Consider the following 11,662-nt stretch of genomic DNA (forward strand, 5'->3'; position numbering starts at 1 on the left):
TGTAGTGTAAGACACCTTTCTTCTACAGAAATCTATTGTTTTTAAAGGAGATGAATTAGTTATAACAACACAAAACATCAAAGTGAAGTTGCTTTTCAGCAACTCCTTGGCTACATGGGAATTTAGTTTTTTTGACAGCAGGGTCATTTGCAAAATTAAACAAGGAATTGATTCACTCCTGTGGAATACTGTATAAAATGGAAGACAGGTTTGATATGGAAACAACTACACACATTTTAGTTTTTTTTCCAATTGTACTCCCATCAAAGTGACATAAGAAAAGTCATTGTCAGAAGTGGGATATGAAAACAAGCCACCAGGGGAGACCGATGTAATAACGTCACCAGAAATATATTGAAATCAAATGGGCTGTCACTAAGGAAATTCATAGAGAAATACAGGTCCCACCATAAAACACCATAAGGAGTGCAAATTATGTTAAGTTATTTCTGTACTTCATCAGTGTCGGTAAAAGAGGGACTCAAGGACACAAAGACTCTAGTTTGGGATTCAGGCTGAGAAAGGGAAGTGTGACTTTGGACACAGGGCATTGCAGAGAGAAACAAAATGCCAAAACCCCAGATTGAACCAGGGACCTTTAGAGCATCAGTCTAAGGCTTTCTCAGCTGAGCTATTTCAACCTCTGTGTACAATCCAACCTCTGCTGTCTGCAGTAGCCTCCCAAAGTTCCAGCATGAGTGCACGAAGAGGAGTGGTAGAGTGTTACTGCAACGTCATTCAGAAGGGGAGTGATCCAGCTCAGCTCTCTGAGGTTTGGTAGATACATCTTCTTCACGAGTAATGTAGGATCAACTTCTTCAGGCTGGAGGAAGGGCTTGCATTTCGGCAGTAGTAACTGACTGAGTAGTGACTTCTAGGACCTGGTCTTATCAGGTTGCTTTGCCACGTTTGTCAGTTCTGCTGAAAAGACCTGTCTCTAGGAAATTTAGGAAGCAGAAGAATGACTATCTGAAAGGTGACATGATCTGCTGGCTGTGTGATGTGATCATGAATGACACAGGAAATTCGAATTCTTGCAATAAGACAAAACAAGATCCATAAAACACTGGCAGGAGTGCAAAATGTGAGAAGATAAAAAGACACCTGTTTCTGCCCAATTTCAAACAGGGGATCTTGCGCATGTGTGATGAACATGATAATCACAATATTACAGAAATGACAGCAGCATTGAATGTGGCGAGACGTAAAAGATTGTTAATTCTCTTCAAATGCTCACAGTGTCTTTATTGTGCTGTATTAATTTACTGTGCTCATCAGGCAGTAACAAACCTGTTACCTACACTGTTCCCAGAACTGGATAGGTGACTCCACATTCTACAGCTCTCTAGCATAGAGGAGGTCAGACTACAGAAATGGAGAAAATCTCCTCTTCAGAAAGTGGAAATATATTCCTTAGAAAAGTCCTTTTCTCAAAGTTCAACACTCTCTGCAAGTCACTCATTCCCGCCTTGCGCAGTGTAGTGGTTATCACATTCTCTTAACACATCAAAGGGTTTGTTTTTGAAAGCAAGCTAAAACAAGTGATCACTTTTCTCACATTTTTCATTGCTGATGTTGCTTTATGGGTCTATTTTCTATACTGTGCTGATCAATTGAAAACAAAAAGGCAAAAAAGACACGTTCCCACACCTAAGGTTGAACCCAGGGAATCACAGTCAAATACCAGGAATCATAACTGCTAGATTGTATGGAAACACACAGCTTTATCATGATATCCAAGTGCAATACCTTTTTTCACCAAAAATGGGCTTCCTGACTTCAGAAAGCCTTCTAGACTAAACTAAAAGAGCAAAAATTCCACTTGGTAAAGGAAATGAAAACACATGTACCTTACCAAACTTTGAGTACAGGCCAGTCAGGGTGATAATACAAGACGATTTAAAATTCAACAAATAAAGCCTGTCAACTGTTAATCCCAACTACTCATAAAAAACTGAAGTGGCAATACACAGTAGGTGACTCTTGGTGTAAATTAAATCCATGCAAGAAGAGGGTTTAGTGTTATATTTCCAAATCCAATATGCAAATGAGAGATCTGGCCCAGCCAATCACAAGTCTCATGGTCTGGAATGGAGCTGATCTCCTCTTCTAGTTATTCATGCTGGAGTTAAGTTACATATTAGCATAATTAATATAACAGCTACGCCAGAAACAAAAAATGTAAACAAATACACTGGATAGTGACTGCAACTGTTAGATTTTAGCTCTGGAGATGACCTTGTAATTCTCCTTGTAAGGTAAGGAAGAGGAGGAGCTTCACCAATCTGTTTTTCCACCAAATAAATTGGCTTTCTGACTTCAGAAAACCTTCCATTTATTTATTATTTATTTTTAAGAACTTTATTTTAATTTCACAAACAAATACAAATATTCACAAAGTAGGAAACTTTAATAAATATACCCAAAACAATATAAATGAAACCATCTCATTAGGTTATACAGTGGTGTGAAAAAGTGTTTGCCCCCTTCCTGATTTTTTTATTTTTTTGCACGTTTGTCACACTGGAATGTTTCAGATCATCAAACAAATTGAAATATTAGACAAAGATAACACAAGTAAACACAAAATGCAGTTTTTAAATGAAGGGTTTTATTATTAAGGAAAAAAAATCCAAACCTACATGCAAAAAAATAAGAAGTCAGGAAGGGGGCAAACACTTTTTCACACCACTGTAGCTGTCTCTAATAATGAACAGGGCCAGGCTACTTGCTCGCTTCACTGGAACCTCGATGTCTATAAACACCTCCATGTTCCTCAATCTCCACAGGGTATCCTTCCCACTGTTCACCACAGCCCAAATCAAGCAGCCCTCCAACTGGGCTCAGAAAGCCCAGTCTCCTGTTCACATCCGACTGCTGTCACAAAGCAAGAGCTGGGAGTGAGGCACCTGTGGTACAAGAAGGTTCATAGTGGTAAGCACATGGGAGACATTAAACAATCAGAGGGAAAATGTCCCTGATTGCTGCAGGTCTTGCGAAATTTCATTGTGCAAGATGATGCCAGGTGTCCCACAGCACCGACATACAGATGCAGCCATTCAAAATGGGTGGGGTATTTGGTGGTACACCAAGGTGGGCGTGTCGCATCAAAACGCAGTTTCACGCAGTATCACGCGGTGTAACGCATCATTTGACGTCATACCGGAAAGTATCCGGAATCACCTTGTAAAACCGCCAGGGGGAGCTTAACCTCTCATGTACAGCATTTGACCTTTTAAATTTAAACTGTGTATTACAGCATGTTAATCATCAGTCATTAAAAAGCTGGTACATTTTATGAAAGCAAGATTGCTCAGATGGACAAAAGTACACAACCTACCTTTATCCTAAATATTTTAATTATGCAGAAATATTTTATGCATCAAAGCCTTTCCCGAAGATATTACTAATAGTATTAATAATGAATGACTTTGGACAAGCTGTAAACTCAAAGTATTACACTGGTCCACATTCTTTCTAACCGTCATTTTAAACAAAAATACTTTTATTTTTTTCTTTGACAAACACCATAGTATTTCGTTGATCTAACTAACGAGGACAGGACATTAGCTAGCCAATATGATAAAGGAATAAATTACTTTTTTTGTTAATTTCTCTAGCACACTTGTACAAGCACCTGGAAACTGTCCAAGCCCTACTTTGTCAGGCATTTTCTTTTACTATAACGGACATAAAAAATTCCCTTGCTTTTAACAGAGCATTTCATAATTTCTAACAACGAAAATTATTTAAACTGCAACACTTATCATTCAACCAGAGCTCAAAATATCACAAGGATCCTCAAGAGCACAACAAAGACTGTATTAAAAGATATTTGTATCAGATACATGAGAATCCAAGCTTTTTATCTACGCTTTCTTATCTACGCTAAGAAGTAGTCTTAAAAATTTATCACACAGTAAAAAGTTATATTTCTGGAATGTCCGTATACCAGAGATTATGGTACCACTTCAGAAGGGTGTCAGCCAGTCAGATTCCAGAACCAGAATTATCTGTTTTATAATCGAGAATATAATATGTAATCACGTATCTAAAGAAATTAATAATGATATTAATTTAAGGATCTATATATCTAAATCTATGTATCTATATAGCTGGTAGTATTACTGTATTTCACTTTCTTTGTAAACACATTTTGTTAACACCCGAATCGCAGGTGGATTCTGTTTTTTGGTCTGTTATGGTCTGCAGCTCAAATCCTGCTTAACTAAAAATTAGACACGAGAAGAGTATTATTGGACAATGTTGTGAGGCTCTGGCGGAATTTCTCTGTAAGCTGAAGAGTTATAGAGGAGACAGGTTGCGTATCGCTTCTTTTGATACTTGTAAAAAAAAAATTCCAATGTTAATGCGACATGGAAGATAATGTAGTGTATTGGTCGTTATTGAAAAGATTTAATCATTTAATCTCTTTATTGTGCACATTTTAATCGACTTAGTATTGAATATTTATATGGAATTTTTACCACTAAAGGAAATTTTAGTAGCTAAGCATAAAACGCAGAGGAGCACAACGAAGGTCATAAAGGTCATAAACTATATAAATTTAGGAACATAAACATATTATGTAAACTGTATGTTGCTGTTATTGGTATTTTAAAGAAAAAATACACACCAATACTCCATTTCTCCCTAAACATTTTAAGCACCAAAGTCTTACATGTGGTTGACCTTCCGACCATATTACTGTAATATCTGTATTGCTGTTTCAGTGTGTGTCACATGACTTGCCTCAGTGGTGTCATGGCTTAAGAGACAGATTTACAATATAAGCTTGAGGTTGGGTTTTCAAATCCAGCAATTAATCCATTGCTATGAGTTTTCTTTAAACAGAAACATTTATTTGAAAAACTAAAATAGCAAATATTATAGACACTACAGTATATTGACATTTTTTATATTTCAAAATAACACATGTTCGTACTGCATGTACAGTACACAGCAGTACCGCAGGTTGAACTGTAGGGCACAAATCCACCTGAGCCCAAAAGCCCAACATATTAATGTTCATTCTCCTGGGTCTGCGCGGTTTTCATCACTCTCTGCGGGAGTGCTGGCTGTGACGAATTAAACCGGTTTCACAGGTATTTTCAAAGTAGAAGGGGGTGAGTCTTCCAGCGAAAGACACCTCCCCCCCTCCAAAACCCCTTTTTTTTGCTTACAGTAGTACTTTAGTACAGTACAGTAAGTACTTACAGTACTTACTTACAGTAGTAGTTCAGGTGGGTAGCTGCGTCAGCATGCGTAGGCTGCAAAGGAACAAGTAATAGGTTTATTCCATACTGAAAAAAAGAAGAAAGAGAACACAACGTTTCGGCCATGGAGCCTTCTTCAGGTGTGAGAGAGACAGGGCAGTAGGCAAAGGTAAAGTAGCGGGAGAACAAAGGTTGGGAGGGAGGAGGAGTGAGAGGCGGGAGCAGGGGACAGAAAGAGAGGCCAATCAAGAGGTTTAAAGTCAGAATGGGTGCAGAGAGGTGTGAAATGAATGGAGAAAATTTAAAAGAACAGTAGTCCGTCATTAAGGGAAGGGAGAATGTGTGATCCTAGCTGCAGAATAATTTTAGTTTCGGTGGTCTTTCTGATGTATGAGTTCGGAGAACCATCTTTGAGAACACAGACGGAGAGATTAGAGTGGTCGCAGCCATCAGAGGTGAAATGAGAAACAATGGGCTTGGAGAGATCTTTAATCTTCACAGCCCTGACGTGTTCTCTGAAGCGGTCTCCGAGTCTCCTTCCTATTACTTGTTCCCTTACTTACAGTAGTACTTCTCGTGTTAAGAAAGCTAGGTGTTGGCATAAATTATTAGTAATCAATAATATAATATAAATTTAGCACTGTAATAAATTGTGCTAATAATAAATTCTATTCTACTCTGAGATTGTAGCGGGGAGGAAGAATTCTCGTGGTCTTTTCACTGATAAACTTGTGTTAAGCTGTCAACAAAAAACAGCTGTCAAAAAAAAGTTTTTTTTTTTAAAAAAGTCAGTTGTGTGTCCATAATATTGCTATTTTGCTATTGCTACAGTAATTGCTATTGCTACTGAGTCTCTGTGCCTACAGTACATTGTTTGTGAACAAACCGGTTTCACAGGTATTTTCAACCCCCAGCCACTGTTGTTTCATCAGTTGTTATCCTGTAAAGCGCTTTGAGAAGCTACCTTTAAAGGCGCTATATAAAATAACGTTTATTATTATTATTAATATTGATAATATTTTTTCTCCCAGAACTTGTAAGTTGTTATTGTTGTTGTTATCCTGTAAAGCGTTTTGAGAAGCATACTGTCCAGCTGGTCAGGTGCATTCTCTTGTAAAATAATAAATAGAGCTTTGGGCTTATTAGTGCTCCACTTACAGCAACCCAATGTACAGTACACCCACACACTCACACACATTCACACACAGAGAGATACAGTATACACCTACACACTCACACACATTCACACACACAGACACTACACATACTGACTAACACCATACACATTTATACACACAATCAGACACATACATGCACAAATACAAACTAGCACACATTCACAGACACACACATACTGTAGACACTACACTCAGAGATACACACCCACACACTGATACGCACACATTTACAGAATCACACATAGACAGTACACATACTCACAGACACAAACTCACACACTGATGGACATCACATACACTCTTACCTACAGTTACACTATAACAAACACTAACACAAATACCACTAATATTACGACAGTAACACTATCACTATGACTAACATGACTACTAGTGTAAATAGTCTAACAGTAAATCTATAATAAGCACTAATATTAACATGAATACTAGCATTAATATTAAAACTACCAATTGTACTCTCACTAATATTAACAGGAATACACTAGCATTAGTATTAGTAGCTGTCCGTGACGTCACGCCGCTCTTTGTGACGAAGGCGAGACACCCAGCCGGGCACAGTAACTTGTCGCGTGTCGTCGTGGTTGCCATACTTATGATTTGTAAACAAATGAAACTGTTACCTACACAAATTTATCTAGTTCTAGGATTCAATTCCTAAATAATAATTTGAAAAATCATTCTTTAATTTCGGATTGAACATTATTAACACTAACGGCACTATGGTAAGTGATCGATACAGGCGGTATTGACTGTTTTCTAGATATTTAAAACAGGGTCAAGAACAGGAAAATAATCAATACTCACCAATCGGTGAAGTTAATCGTTTATTCTACGGTTCTTCAGTTGAATTAATTGGTTGTCGATAGATTAGTGATCAATAACTCTCCTCTGTGCGCTCAGCGTGCCTCCCTCAGTCTCGCTCTGATCCCGACTCTCTGGCTGGTGTCTGTGACGTCACAGCGCTCTTTCTGACAGAGCAGAGAGCGTCTCCACTGGAGGAGACTCCTGTCCGGAGCCCGGGGGGCTTTTCTTACACATATAACATCTGTAAAAAAAAAAACACACCAGGCTGTGAAGAGAAGCGATTTATAACAGCTTGAGAAAGAGAGCGACAACCCGAGGAATGAAATGCATTAAACAGAAAAAAACAGTTTACTTCACAGATTAATGCGTTATAAAGCATACTCCTGTGGAGCAGAAGAGAAAGAGCACAGGTGTCTATAATAAGCGCTTTTAAGCGTTTTACACGAATCTCCACAGAATAGAAGCCTGGAGGATCAGACTCCTAATCCTGGAGGTTCAAGTGCATCTCCTGGTTTTATTTCCTCCCAGCACTCCACAGCTGGACTAATGATTGAATAAACTGTATAATTGTTATCAGACTCTGTTTAACTGTAGATTTATAAGACTCTCTGTGAAAGACATGTGGGAGCTGCTGAATCCCAGGGTTTGTGTGGAATCACACACAGACAGGTCTTCTGTGTGATCTGAGTCCCACTGCTCAGAGCTAAAGACTGGTCAACTACAGTAGTCACTATTGTAGACACGACCATCGGTCTGCTGCTGCTGAGAATCATTATACACTGATAAGAGTATAAATACTGTTGTTCATTACATAAGTAATAATAATCGCTCAATTGTGAGTCAGAACATTTCTGACAGATGTTTGGAGGTTGAATTAAATAAGTAATAATAAGTCAAAATAGTCACAATAATCACATAATCAGACTGCTGTTCAATTATTTGTCAAAATGTTTCTGAAAGATGATTGGAGGCTGACTTACAGTACACACAATGAATCAGGGCAGTAATACTGAAGGGCTGGATGTCCTGGAAAGGGTTAATAGAAACTTCTTGCTTCTGACCTGGAACAGAGCCCACAGCTGCCAGATCAGTGACCCCTGAGCCCAGTTCACAGAGAGGAGAACCAGGAGCTCTGCTCTGTCTCTAAGAGGTTGTGAGGAAGGAGAAAAGGGGGAGATGTGATCTGAGTCCAGGCTGTTCTGTCTGATATTATTCATGTAGCAGCACTGATTGTCTGAATGTCCTCTGGTTCTGAATTGTCGGGATAAAGAGAAATATGGAGATGAGCGTCTGTCTGTTCAGGAGGTAGGTGTTTGGGTAAAGTACTGAGGGACTCAGAGCTCTGTGTGTGAGTCTGAGCTGTGAATCTGAGAGGAGATACTTTTTTTTTATTCTGCCTCTGAGAAGTCTTTTCCTTTGCCAAGCAATGTTCCATCCCCTTCAGATACTCTGCACAGACTGTCAGAGTAAGCAGAGAGGAGACAGAGATGGACAGATAAGAGCACACACTGTGAGAGAGACAGGATGGGGGAGAGAGAGGAGAAGGAGCAGGAAGACAGTGCAGGTGTTCAACCACACTGTGACCACAGGAGACAGGAGGCTTTTCTAAGCTGGAGCTCTGAGAGTCAGCCTCTATATTGACAGGAACATTCCGTCCTGTACAGCCCTATGAGAGACCATGAGAGAGCTGTGTGAGGAGAGAACCTGTTACCCTGTACAGCACTAGAGTTCTGAACACTGGACTCTCCTGTGTCTCCCTGTGCAGCACGCAGCTCTGAACACTGGACTCTCCTGTGTCTCCCTGTGGAGCACTGGAGCTCTGAACACTGGACTCTCCTGTGTCTCCCTGTGCAGCACTTGAGCTCTGAACACTGGACTGTCCTGTACAGCACTGGAGCTCTGAACACTGGACTCTCCTGTGTCTCCCTGTGCAGCACTGGATCTCTGAATACTTGGCATCCCTGTGTGTCTCCCTATACAGCATTGGAGCTCTAAACACTGGACTTTCCTGTGTGTCTCCCTATACAGCACTGGAGCTCTGAACACTGGGCTCTCCTGCGTGTCTCCCTGTACAGCTCAGCTCTCAGCTGCCTCATCACACTGATACCCACAGCTTCACAGTACAGCCTGGCTTCCTGTGCTGGAAGAGCTCAGAGGAGCACAAACCACAGACTCACTGCAGTCTGACCTGTAGCTCCAGTACAGCTCTGAGGAAACAGGCCCATTTCCTAAAGACAGGGGAGTGAAGAGAAAATGCAGGTTTGCTGAAAACAACTTTTACAGAAGGACATATATGTTGTCATGTCATTATATGAAAATGTTTCATCCTGGCCTATCAGGGATTGATGTGTTTAATTACAGCTGTTAGGCTGTATTAACAAGGACTGATTGTTTCTTATTAATAATTTTGTTGTTGTTTTATACTTTGAACCTGACTCCTGCTCTTCTGCTTCTGCAGTTATTATGGTGAAGCTGCAAAAAGTACTACTGATACTCCTTCTGTTACTACTAATGCTACTAAAGCTATAACTGTTCCTACTGCTGCGGGTACTACCGTTACTGCTGCTACTGCTGCCACTGACACTACTGCTGCTATGATTAATAAGGAGGAAATGAGTTGTGTTCTCACTGGGTGTCTTAACAAGGACTGAATTTTCATTATGCTGTTTTTCCGACTTTGAAACTGACTCCTGCTCTTCTGTTCCTGCTGCAGTTATTATAGTGAAGCTGCAACACAGCTCTGCTATATTGTTGAACTGAAGAGTAAAAATATAGAATAACTACTAATACTACTACTATTACTACTGCTACTACAGCTACTACTACTGCTGCCACTGATACAACAGCAACTAAGAAGATTTTACTGCTACTCCTACTGCTACTTCTAATGTTACTAAAGCTAGTATTACTAATATAATTAGTGCTGTAAGAAGTATTGTTATTGCTACAAATACTGCTATCACTACAGCTACTAACACTACTAATAATAAGGAGGAGGTGAGCCATGTCCTCACTCTGTTCAGCCTGGGGTTGTATCAGGGTATCAGTATCAGTTCAGCTCCACTGTGCTATTTGAGAGTCTCAATCACACAGTCAGCTCCACACAGAGAGACACTGAGGCAGCAACTAGAGGGCTGGAACATCTGTGTGAACTGGAGCTGCACAGGGACAGACTCAGGGTCTGAGGCACTCAGCTGGAAGAGCTGCTGTCCACCAGACTCAGTATAGAGGGGACAATCACTGCTGGGCTTTTCTTTCTTTTTCATTTAAATTATTGGTCTCCAATGATAGCCACTGGACAGACAGTTCATACTTTATCCACCTTGTCTCTGTATTCTTGTGCTGACCTTAGTGACCTCACTACCCCCTAGAGGACAGGCTCTCCTCACACTGTCCTTGAACAGGACCAGAGGGCACTGCTGTCTGGAGATACAACAACTTCTCTGTGACTCACCAGTCACTGGACCCTGCCTAACACAGACAGCAAGACACACAGGACTTTATTCAGGACACCAGTCACTGGATACTCACACAGCCATTGAAACCACTGTCCACTGCGTGGATCACAGATCACAATGACACAGGAACCCACAGGAAGAAATAGGGTCAGCACAATTCTACAGTCATTGTGGTCACTGTACACTATAGAGACCACAGCTCTCAGGACACAAATATCCAAATCTCTGATCTGAAGGCACACGGTCTTTAAAACCACTGTCCACTGCAGTGACCATAGTGACCATAGGTGCAGAATCTCAGGAACAAAGTCATTACAGCCATTGTCCACTTTAGTGAACATAACACATAGAAAGCCAGAAATATAGTAATTAAAGCCATTGTCCACTGCAGTACCGCCAGCTCCCAAAAACACAGGAGCACTGTCATTATATCTACTGTCCACTGCAGTGACTACAGTTCACAGGAACACATTCAGTGTAGCCACTATCCACTATAGTGACCACAGCACCAAGAAACAAGGGAAAACAGTCATTACAGTCACTGTCCACTATAATGACCACAGCACCAAAGAACAAGGAACACAGACAGCAAGAGACACAGGACCATATTCAGGAAACCAGTCAATGATACAGACAACAAGCATCACAGGACTATATATACATAATTGATTATCTTGATACTGATTTAAAATTATAATACTTGTCTAGAACTGCAAAGATTTTTTTTAGTTTAATATCTGATCTCTTCCTGCCCCTGCAGCACCTGCAGCCCTGCTGTCTGTATCTGTATCTGTGTTTCCTCCAGTGAGACACAGAGCTGCTCCTGTCTCTCCTCTTCTCCGCACTGCTGGGAGTGTCTTCAGGGAGAGGAAACAGTGATGTGTCTCTGATATATATGGAGAAGACTGAAAGGGCCCTGTGTGATTGGCCGTCCCGCCTCTGTGAGAGGTTCCTGCTGTCAGTCTGAAAAGGCAGTGCTGTGTGTGAT

General features: G+C 40.5%; 1 long non-coding RNA gene and 1 other non-coding gene across 2 annotated transcripts in view; both read right to left on the reverse strand.

Annotated features, from left to right (window-relative positions):
- Positions 1-11,662, reverse strand: part of LOC148669316 (uncharacterized) — a 209,257-nt gene that overhangs the window by 149,939 nt on the left and 47,656 nt on the right. The gene's annotated exons all lie outside the window — the stretch shown is intronic.
- On the reverse strand, positions 1,765-1,821 carry LOC148669353 (U7 small nuclear RNA). Its single transcript, XR_015939069.1, has one exon. It is a non-coding gene; the product is annotated as a U7 small nuclear RNA (small nuclear RNA).

The sequence above is a fragment of the Lepisosteus platostomus genome, chromosome 5 (genome assembly GCF_059453375.1).
Source record: "Lepisosteus platostomus isolate fLepPlt1 chromosome 5, fLepPlt1.hap1, whole genome shotgun sequence".
In the NCBI taxonomy this organism is placed as follows: Eukaryota; Metazoa; Chordata; class Actinopteri; order Semionotiformes; family Lepisosteidae; genus Lepisosteus; species Lepisosteus platostomus.